This window comes from Hordeum vulgare, chromosome 7H, assembly GCF_904849725.1.
Source record: "Hordeum vulgare subsp. vulgare chromosome 7H, MorexV3_pseudomolecules_assembly, whole genome shotgun sequence".
Classification (NCBI taxonomy): Eukaryota; Viridiplantae; Streptophyta; class Magnoliopsida; order Poales; family Poaceae; genus Hordeum; species Hordeum vulgare.
The window spans coordinates 130,087,346-130,095,932 of record NC_058524.1 but is presented as its reverse complement, the minus strand read 5'-3'; the positions used below and the strand labels follow the sequence as shown (position 1 = coordinate 130,095,932).

The following is an 8,587-nucleotide window of genomic DNA, read 5'->3' as shown; positions in this document are numbered from 1 at the left end:
AATATATAGAAGTGGAATTTGGTCTGGGGGCAAGCGAGGGAGTCACGAGCCTGCATGGCGCACCCTACCCCCAGGGCACACCATGCGAGCTCGTCGCTCCGTTATGGCTCATCTCAAAGCTTATAGGATCTTTTTATGTCTAAAAATAACTCTCGTAAAGGTTAAAAACACACACAAAACATGAACTAACGCTAGGCACTGAGTTAATAGGTTAGTCCCGAAAAAATATATAATATAACATATAATTACATATAAAGCATCCAAGATTTATAATATAATAACATGAAACAGTCAAAAATTATAGATACATTAAAGACGTATAAGACATCCAGCAAGTGATCCAGCTGTTGAACTATAATTTGTTTTTCTTAGTCCTATTTGTTTTAAACTGTTGAATTCACATGATTTGTGTTATATGATCAATGTGTATAAATTGCATGGATTTAAAGATTCGTAATTAAAGTGTGAGGATGTGTGACATCCTAAGTTAAAGAACACTCAACATTGTCTATGAACACGCCCGTCAAGGGATGGATTTGTCAAGTCCCTTAGTCAGTTTGTGAAAGGGCATGTATTCCATGCGACAATGAGCCACATTACGCTCGAATCGACAACCATTAGATATTCCACGCGACAACGAGCCACGGTACACATGAGTCCACAACCATTAGATTAACAGCTATCCAGTAGCCAACATTGTTCTTATCACTACAACAAGGTCAATGTTGTAAAAAACTTTACAACAAATCTTAATTATGTTGCATAAATCTTTTGCAATATAGATGATGTCATAGATTCTTTTTCTTATTTACAACATGGATGTTGTTGCGTAAAAAATTGTAACATAAACAATGTTTAAAAAAATATTTATATATATATATTTTTGTCTTTATTTTTATAACATGAATGTTGTTATGGAAAACGATTTTACAACATACATAATGTTAATAAGGGAGACTGTAAACCAATCTGTGGTTGGATGGTTAGAGGGACAGTGGTATCCCCAGTCCATCAGGGTTCGTGCTTGCATTATTTCTGAATTTATTTCAGGATTTACGGCGATATATTTTCCGCGGGAGGAGACGTTCCTGTCGATGACGAGACGTCTATGATGACTTCGTGAATCTCAAGATGATATGTCGGCTTAGTTTCTCGAAGGTGCTCATAGAAGTAGAATGTGTGTGTGCGTTTATAGTGATGGGTATATACGTGCGTATATGAGCGCTTGTGTCTGTATTATATTAAAAATAAATAAGGAAAACATAAAAGACGTGTCATATAGAGAAGGCCACAGATCTGTCGGCTGAAGGTAAGGGTTTCCCTTTTATTATTAAAAGAAAATGACTAACTCGGTTGATAGAGTATTTTTTTTCTCGAAGTTTAAAGATGGAGAGTTGGAACTTGGAGGATGGAGTCATGAAGGGAGCCTGTCGACATGGACGCCCCCCCCCCCCCCCCCTCCCTGGGCCATTCGGACGGGATCAATGCACGCTACTGCTGCTCGGGGTCTAGCAGGTCGGCCGGACATGGCGCCGATCGAGGCTCTAGCTTCTGGCTGGCCCCGTCTGGCTCTGCTGCTCCCTCCCTAGCAGTGCCCGTCACATGTTCGAACAAATGCCTCAGCGGCCAGCGTAGCCGACCGTACTAGTGACTGCACCAGTGCTGCTAGCCTGCTAGCGTGCGCTGGGAGTGGAACTCGTGGCCGGAGAAGAGCCAAACACACGAGCGGCGAACGGTGGTTGAATGCAGAGCGAAAATGTCGAAAGATGGCGAGGCCCGAAGCGCCAGGGAGGTCGGAGGTGACTTGGCTGGAGTCAAGTGGATGATGATGGTGGTACGTTCCGGTTTTCTGCGATGATGGTTAGTCAAGGTGGCCTCTGAACGCCGGCGTGAAGTGTGAACCTACGGCGTGCGGTGGTCGTGCACCAGTCAGCAGTCAACACACCCTCTCCGCCTACCATCGCCGTTCACAGATTCGATATCACTGCCTCCTGGTACCATACCAGGTAGTATTCTATACTGGCTTACTCTTGCTTATCCATGTGTTCCAGACCAAATTATTCAGCAGCGCAGCTCGATGCCGGAGTATTCAACAATTGAGGTGCGTATTTGTTCATTATTTCTGGTGTATTTTTCTCTGTCTCTTCTAACTCCGAAGTGGTCCTGAGGAGATCATACATGCATAAATTCCCTTGCTCAATCTGGATGCCGACCGTTTCTTGATATGACTGGGTCCAACGTAATAAGCTATCAGACGAGAGAAAATCGACTATTTGCCACTTTCAATATAGGGCTTCGCAAAATTGTAATTTTCAAAATTGGCTTCGTAAAAATGCCACCCAGCTCGTATACACTTTGATTACCCTGCCATTTTTTCCTTTTTAATTGCTTTCCTTTTTTTTTTTCATTATCTGGCACCTAAAAGGATCAAAGTACGCTTGATGCTATCTACAAGTAATCGGGCATCAGATCAGCACTTGAAGTTGACGAGTGCATGTTGCCAGCTGAGAATATTGTGCTTGCCCCATACCTGATCGGCGATCGCCTGAACGTCTTGCGTCCATCGCTGGATGCCTGTCTTTGAATAAGCTACAGCTAGTGCATGAGAAGTTCAGAACATAGTGCACCAAGCTAGTGGATTATGGACTAATTTGCGGCATTATTCATCTGTCGAATTGTTGCTCAGCTGTTCCTCACCACGAAACTAAACATGTCATGCTATTCATGATGTAATTGCCAGATTGCAATCCAAGATGAAGTGCAGATTATAGCAAACAAGACGTACATGTTAACTTGCATTCAACATCTTTAAGACCTGCACACGCATACATCATCTCCAGCGGCTGCTCCCATCACGCCGCTGGTGCTGATGTTCAGCGTCGGCCTCGCTACTAGAACACTTCTCTAGCATGTCATGGGGCGAGCTGCGCCAACACGAGCAGCGGAGGGTGAGCTGTGCTGTCGCGTGCAGGCCTGGGTGAGCATCCGCGGCAAGCTGTGCTGGCTCGCGCGGGCATCCGCGAGGCGATGGTGATCTGCACCGGCGCGTGCAGTCGTGGACGAGCACCGACGGCGACCTGCAGGGCAGGCATTGGCAAGGTGAGGCCGAGCTGTGCGGCACGCGGGCGTTGGTTTGCACTTGCAGGTAGCTATGCTTGCTCATACATGCGTGGGCAAGCTAGGGTGGAGAGCTGTGGTGGCTTGTGCAGACATCGGCTACGTACCGCGGCGAGCAACACTGACGGCAAGGACGAGCTAGCTTCAGAGCAATCGGATCCAACCTGTCCACAAACGCTTGAGATAAGATATATAGCATCAGGGGTACTTTGGTCTTCTGAGGTGCCAGAAAATGAAATAGTAAAAGAAAAGCAACATGAAAATGGAAAATGGCATGATCATCGAAGTGTACACGAGCTGGGTGGCATTTTTATAAAGACAATCTTGAGAGTGGTAATTTTGCGAAGCCAAAAGTGATAAATAGTCAATTTTCTCATCAGACGATGATAGCCTGATAGTACATTGCCGTGGGGTCTTACCTTGTTTTTTTCCTTTGTTTAACTGACTTAACCGGTCTCCACCCCCCACCCCCCCGGTCCACACCACCCTTCACACCATTATTAACGCTGGAAGAGCTCAGCTATCTTTGAAGCACACAGGTGTCCCTCGCTAGCCTGAGCAGCAGATCTGTCCATCCCTCTGGGTACAAGCTCAAACCTCAAACTTGCAACCTCAGCTAGGTTAACGGGGCAGCCATTCCGTGTGAGCATTGCAACGCTTCCCCATAACAGGTATGGTTCTTACTGTGCTCGGTTCTTCGACGTTGGATATACATAGCTTCCATTGCCAACAGTCTTCCACTTTTCCACTTGCAGTTAATCGTACTAGTTACCCTGAAAAGCTCAAACCTGCAACCTCAGCTATGGGCTGATGTAATGGCGGCAGCCATTTCCATGCGACTATACCTACGTGAGGAGCATTGCGTTGCCGCTTTCCCCTTCCAGGTATGATTCTTAGTTTATCTTCCTGTGCTTTGTTGTTAGACATGGATCATGGACGCATTACTTCCACTGCCTACCACTTCTCCACTCGCAGTTAGCTTTACTATAGTTACCTTGTGGAAGCCGTTACTTGTTTTATGCACCCTCCATACCGGATTATTTGTCTTAGATTTGTCTAGATATGGATGTATCTAGACACGTTTTAGTGTTAGATGCATCCGTATCTAAACAAATCTGAGACAAGTAATCTGGGCTGGAGGTAATACATGTGTAATTTGGGGTAATAGCAGTTGGACCTTGGAACTAGGTAACCAAAGTAAAGAAAGGGATTTTTTCTTTTTCTCTTGATAAGTAGCAGGTGCTCTGCTGTTGCGTAGAAGTTCAAAGGGAAATATCCAAACCACTTATTTTGGTGGATCAGATTACAACGGTGAAGTTCAATCATGTACACTTCCTCCGTCTGGAATTACTTGTCGCTCAAATGGATGTATGTAGACCTATTTTAGTGGGGCCAATAGCTCCTGTGCGACGTCTTTCCTGCGAATTGGATGGAATGGGACGTTGTTCGATGAAATAGCTCTCGTGCGACGGTTTGCAGGAAGAAAATAGCTCACGGCCACACATGCGATAAAACCTTAGTCAACTAGTCCAATTTGCGTTAAGTCATGTCTTACCTAATTTGGGCCCAAATTAATTAGCACCGCATCTCGTGAAACTGCCCGACTAGAGCTGTCGAAACTGCCCGACATCTTCAGCTCCGGCGGCGGCTACGGCGGAGGAGCCCTCTTTCTCGGCGTAGCCCCCTTTCGGCGGCGGCGGCGACGGCCATGGTGGTGAGTGAATTCGATACTCTAGTCCCAATCCCCTCCACCTTGTAGATCAGAGCTCTCTGTTTTGCTTGGTGAAATCGATAGAAGGTGAGAGGGGGCGGCGCGGTGAGAGGAGCCTGTGGTCAGGTCGAGAAGGAGCCGCCAGATTCAGCTTCGAACAGGTAATGCGCCTCCCTTCCCGCCCATTTTGTGAGTGCGATTGAAGGCAATCTTTGCTCTGTCTGACGCTGCCCGCCCGCCTATAACAGGGGCGCCCCCTATAACAGAGGGGCAGGGAATGCTGCTCCTGAAACATTTGAATTTGCAATCAATTTCTTTCCATCGACGGCAAAATTAGTTGATGGTAGCATTGAGAACATCCAGAGAGACACAATTGTGAAATGGGAGGTTGATTGTGCAGAAATTGATCCCATTGAGATACAGTCGATGGAAGAGAAGGCAGTGAGGAAATTGGTGGAGAAAATTGGGGAAACTGTGCTTTGGGGTCCAGAGCAAGAGGTTTCACTATTGCGGTATGATGATTTCAAAGGAGAGTATGTCAGAATTGAAGATGGTGAAGATATTGTTGTTGAAATCGATAGGCAAGAGGGCTGGGCAAGCCTCAGGGCTGAATTTTTTGTTGAGCTCGTTGATCTGAATATTGACTCGAAGGTAGGTTATGTGCCGTCACACTTGGCTATGCAGAAGGCAGATGATGATTGGGCTTCGCAGAGGCATATCGTTCCCATTATGACGGATCTAACAGTAATAGCCGATGGAGCTAATGCACATGCAGAAGAGGGAAATGTTAATGTTGTTGATTGGAATGCAGTTGAGTTGGAGGAGTCTACTGATTTGGTCATTGCACCAATTGCTGATAATGAGATGGCCAAACTATTTGGCATTCCAGTGGATGACAGAGATGAGGAGGAGAGGGATGAAGCTAATACAAGTGATAATGATGACAGAGAATTGAGTGATGTAGATGAACAGTTGATGGAAGATGCTGCAGATGATGTAGATGATGCACATGATGAAGAGCTAGTGCATGTGTAGGACAAGGAAAACCCTGTCATTCGAGTGGGGAAGTTGTGGCCAAACATGGATGAGTTCAGGTTGTCTTTCAAGACTTATGCAGTCAGACATCAGTTTGATGCCAAGACAGTTTGGACTGATAGAAAGAAGTTTTATGCTAAGTGCAGAGGTTTTGATGGTAGTGGTAGGAGGGCTTGCAAGTGGTACATATCTGCTAGACTGCAGCCTGATGGAAGTACTGTCAGGGTTAACCAAATCCCTAATAAACATACTTGTCTCACAAGTTCACAGAAAAAATCAAGCATGACATCACAAATTTGGGTTGCAGAAAAGATAACTTCAATTTTGGCCAAAACACCCAACACTACTGCAAAAAGACTCCAAGTAGACTTGGAAAAGTTGTACCCCATTAAACTGCATTATACCACAGTGTGGAAGGCTAAACAAATGGCAATGAAGAATTTGTATGGTGATTGGGCAAACACATTTAGGCTGCTTTTCAATTTCAAAGCAGAGGTGGAGAAAAGGTCACCTGGCAGTGTTGTCGAGATAGATACTGAGGTATCAGAGGATGGCAAGGTTTATTTCTCCAAATTTTTTATGGCTTTAAAGCCTTGCATCGATGGCTTCAAAGCAGGATGTCGTCCATATTTGAGCATAGACTCATCATTTTTGACAGGCAAGTGAAATGGTCAGTTGGCAGCATGTAATGCTCTAGATGGACATAACTGGATGTTTCCAGTTGCTATTGGCTTGTTTCAGTCAGAGACAGAGGCTTCATGGACATGGTTCATGATGCAGTTGAAAAGATGCTTAGGGCCAGTGTCACCTTTGGCAATACACACAGATGCATGCAAAGGTCTAGAAAATGCAGTTAAAAATGTGTTCCCACATGCTGAGCAAAGGGAGTGCTTCGGCCATTTGTGGATGAATTTGATCAAAAAATTCAGAGGAGATGAATTTGGGAGAATGTGGCCAGCAGCAAGATCTTACACTAAACAGACACATTCATATCATCTTAGTAAGGTAACGGCAACATGTGAGGAGTTTGGTACATGGTTGAACACCTACCATTCTTTATTATGGTACAGGTCAGGATTCAACACTGCCATCAAGTGTGACCATATCAACAACAATTTGGCAGAAAGTTTCAACAACAAGGTGAAGCAGCTAAAAGATTTGCCTGTGCATGACATGGTTGATCAAATCAGGATCATGCTCATGCGGCTGTGGGAATTGAGAAAAAAGATTGCTGATTGTCTGCAAGGTGATAAACTTCCAGCAGTGGTGCAACAGGTGGTCAACAGAAGCAGAGGTCTTACACATTTGTCTATTGAAAAATCATCACTGTGGGGTGCTGAAGTTAGAGATAACAAGACTGGAAGGAGGCATGTTGTTAACACTGAATTGCATGATTGCAGTTGCCTCGAATGGCAGGCCACTGGTAAACCATGTGATCATGCCATTCTATTCTTAGCCGGCCAACCAAAGATAAATATGCATCCATATCTGCATGAGTATTATTCGGTTGCAAAATTCAGAGCTGCATATGCAACTCCAATTCCACCTCTTACAGATCAGGAACAGTGGCCAGAAGTGCCGCTTGAATATTCCATGTGTCCTCCTCTAACAAAAAGAAAGGCAGACAGACCTAAACATAGTAGATTCAAAGCATGGTTTGAAAAAGGTGGGAGTAGTAAGAAGGGCAAGAAGGAGAAGACAGATGCAAAGCCAAAAAGGGCTCAAAAGGGTAACAAAAACAGATGCAAAAGGTGCCAAATACTTGGGCACAGAGAGGGATCCAGACTATGCATTTTCTCTCCTCCTAATCCGAGAAAGTATGTGCTTGTTTATCTGTGTTTGTTCATATTCTGATTTTGTTTAAATTATAAATATGTGACATGCTTTGTTGTTTTCAGGAGGAAGCTTCCAAGTCAGCCTATTGTTGTCGAACAGTGTTGGCCAACAAAAAGAGCAAGAGTGAGTGGCAGCAGAAGGCAAACAAGTCAGTGGATGGAACAGTTTGGTGCTGCAAGTGTCGAAACTGAAGCTGTGCACACTGTCGAAACTGAAGTTGTGCACACTGTCGAAACTGAAACTGAAGCTGTGCACACTGTCGAAACTGAAGTTGTGCACACTATCGAAACTGAAACTGAAGCTGTGCACACTGTCAAAATTGTCGAAACCGAAGCTGATATCGAGTTTCATGAGGCGATAGCATCGAGTCCAGTGAAGAAAACCAAGATGATAAGTGAACTTGTGTGTGCAGTACAACCAAAAACAAGAAATGCCAAGGCGAAGAAGGGTACACGGCGTGGTCGGAAGAGATAGAACTGTTGATCATTTAAAATTTATGGCATGTAATAAAATTTGTTGGGCACTATGTACCCACATGTTTCCATCAAACTTGTTTGATTATTATTGTTTTCAAACTGAATTTGAAATTTGATGAAAAATAAAAATTTCGGTTTAAATTCAAATTTGGAGTAAGTTGAACTTTTGACTCGGGTATGATGTTTCAATGCTACCACAACAACTCAAATATGGTTGTTATGTCATCATTCTGAGCTCTTTTGTTAAGTTAGAGCCATGGTCATGAAAAATGTGTGACAAACGACCTCATAAGGTAGGGTAAACGTCATCTTCTTAAAGGCATTTTCCTGCAAATGTATATAAACCATGTTCATATATATATTAGGTTGCTATGCAACATAATAGGACTATGGGCACAAGTTTTGAATTTTT

General features: G+C 44.2%; 1 long non-coding RNA gene across 1 annotated transcript; it reads left to right on the top strand.

The window, feature by feature from the left end:
- The first annotated feature begins 1,506 nt into the window (after positions 1-1,506).
- Positions 1,507-8,147, top strand: LOC123411353. Its single transcript, XR_006613246.1, has 3 exons — positions 1,507-3,788; positions 3,873-4,001; positions 7,762-8,147. It is a non-coding gene; the product is annotated as an uncharacterized LOC123411353 (long non-coding RNA).
- Positions 8,148-8,587: the final 440 nt, after the last annotated feature.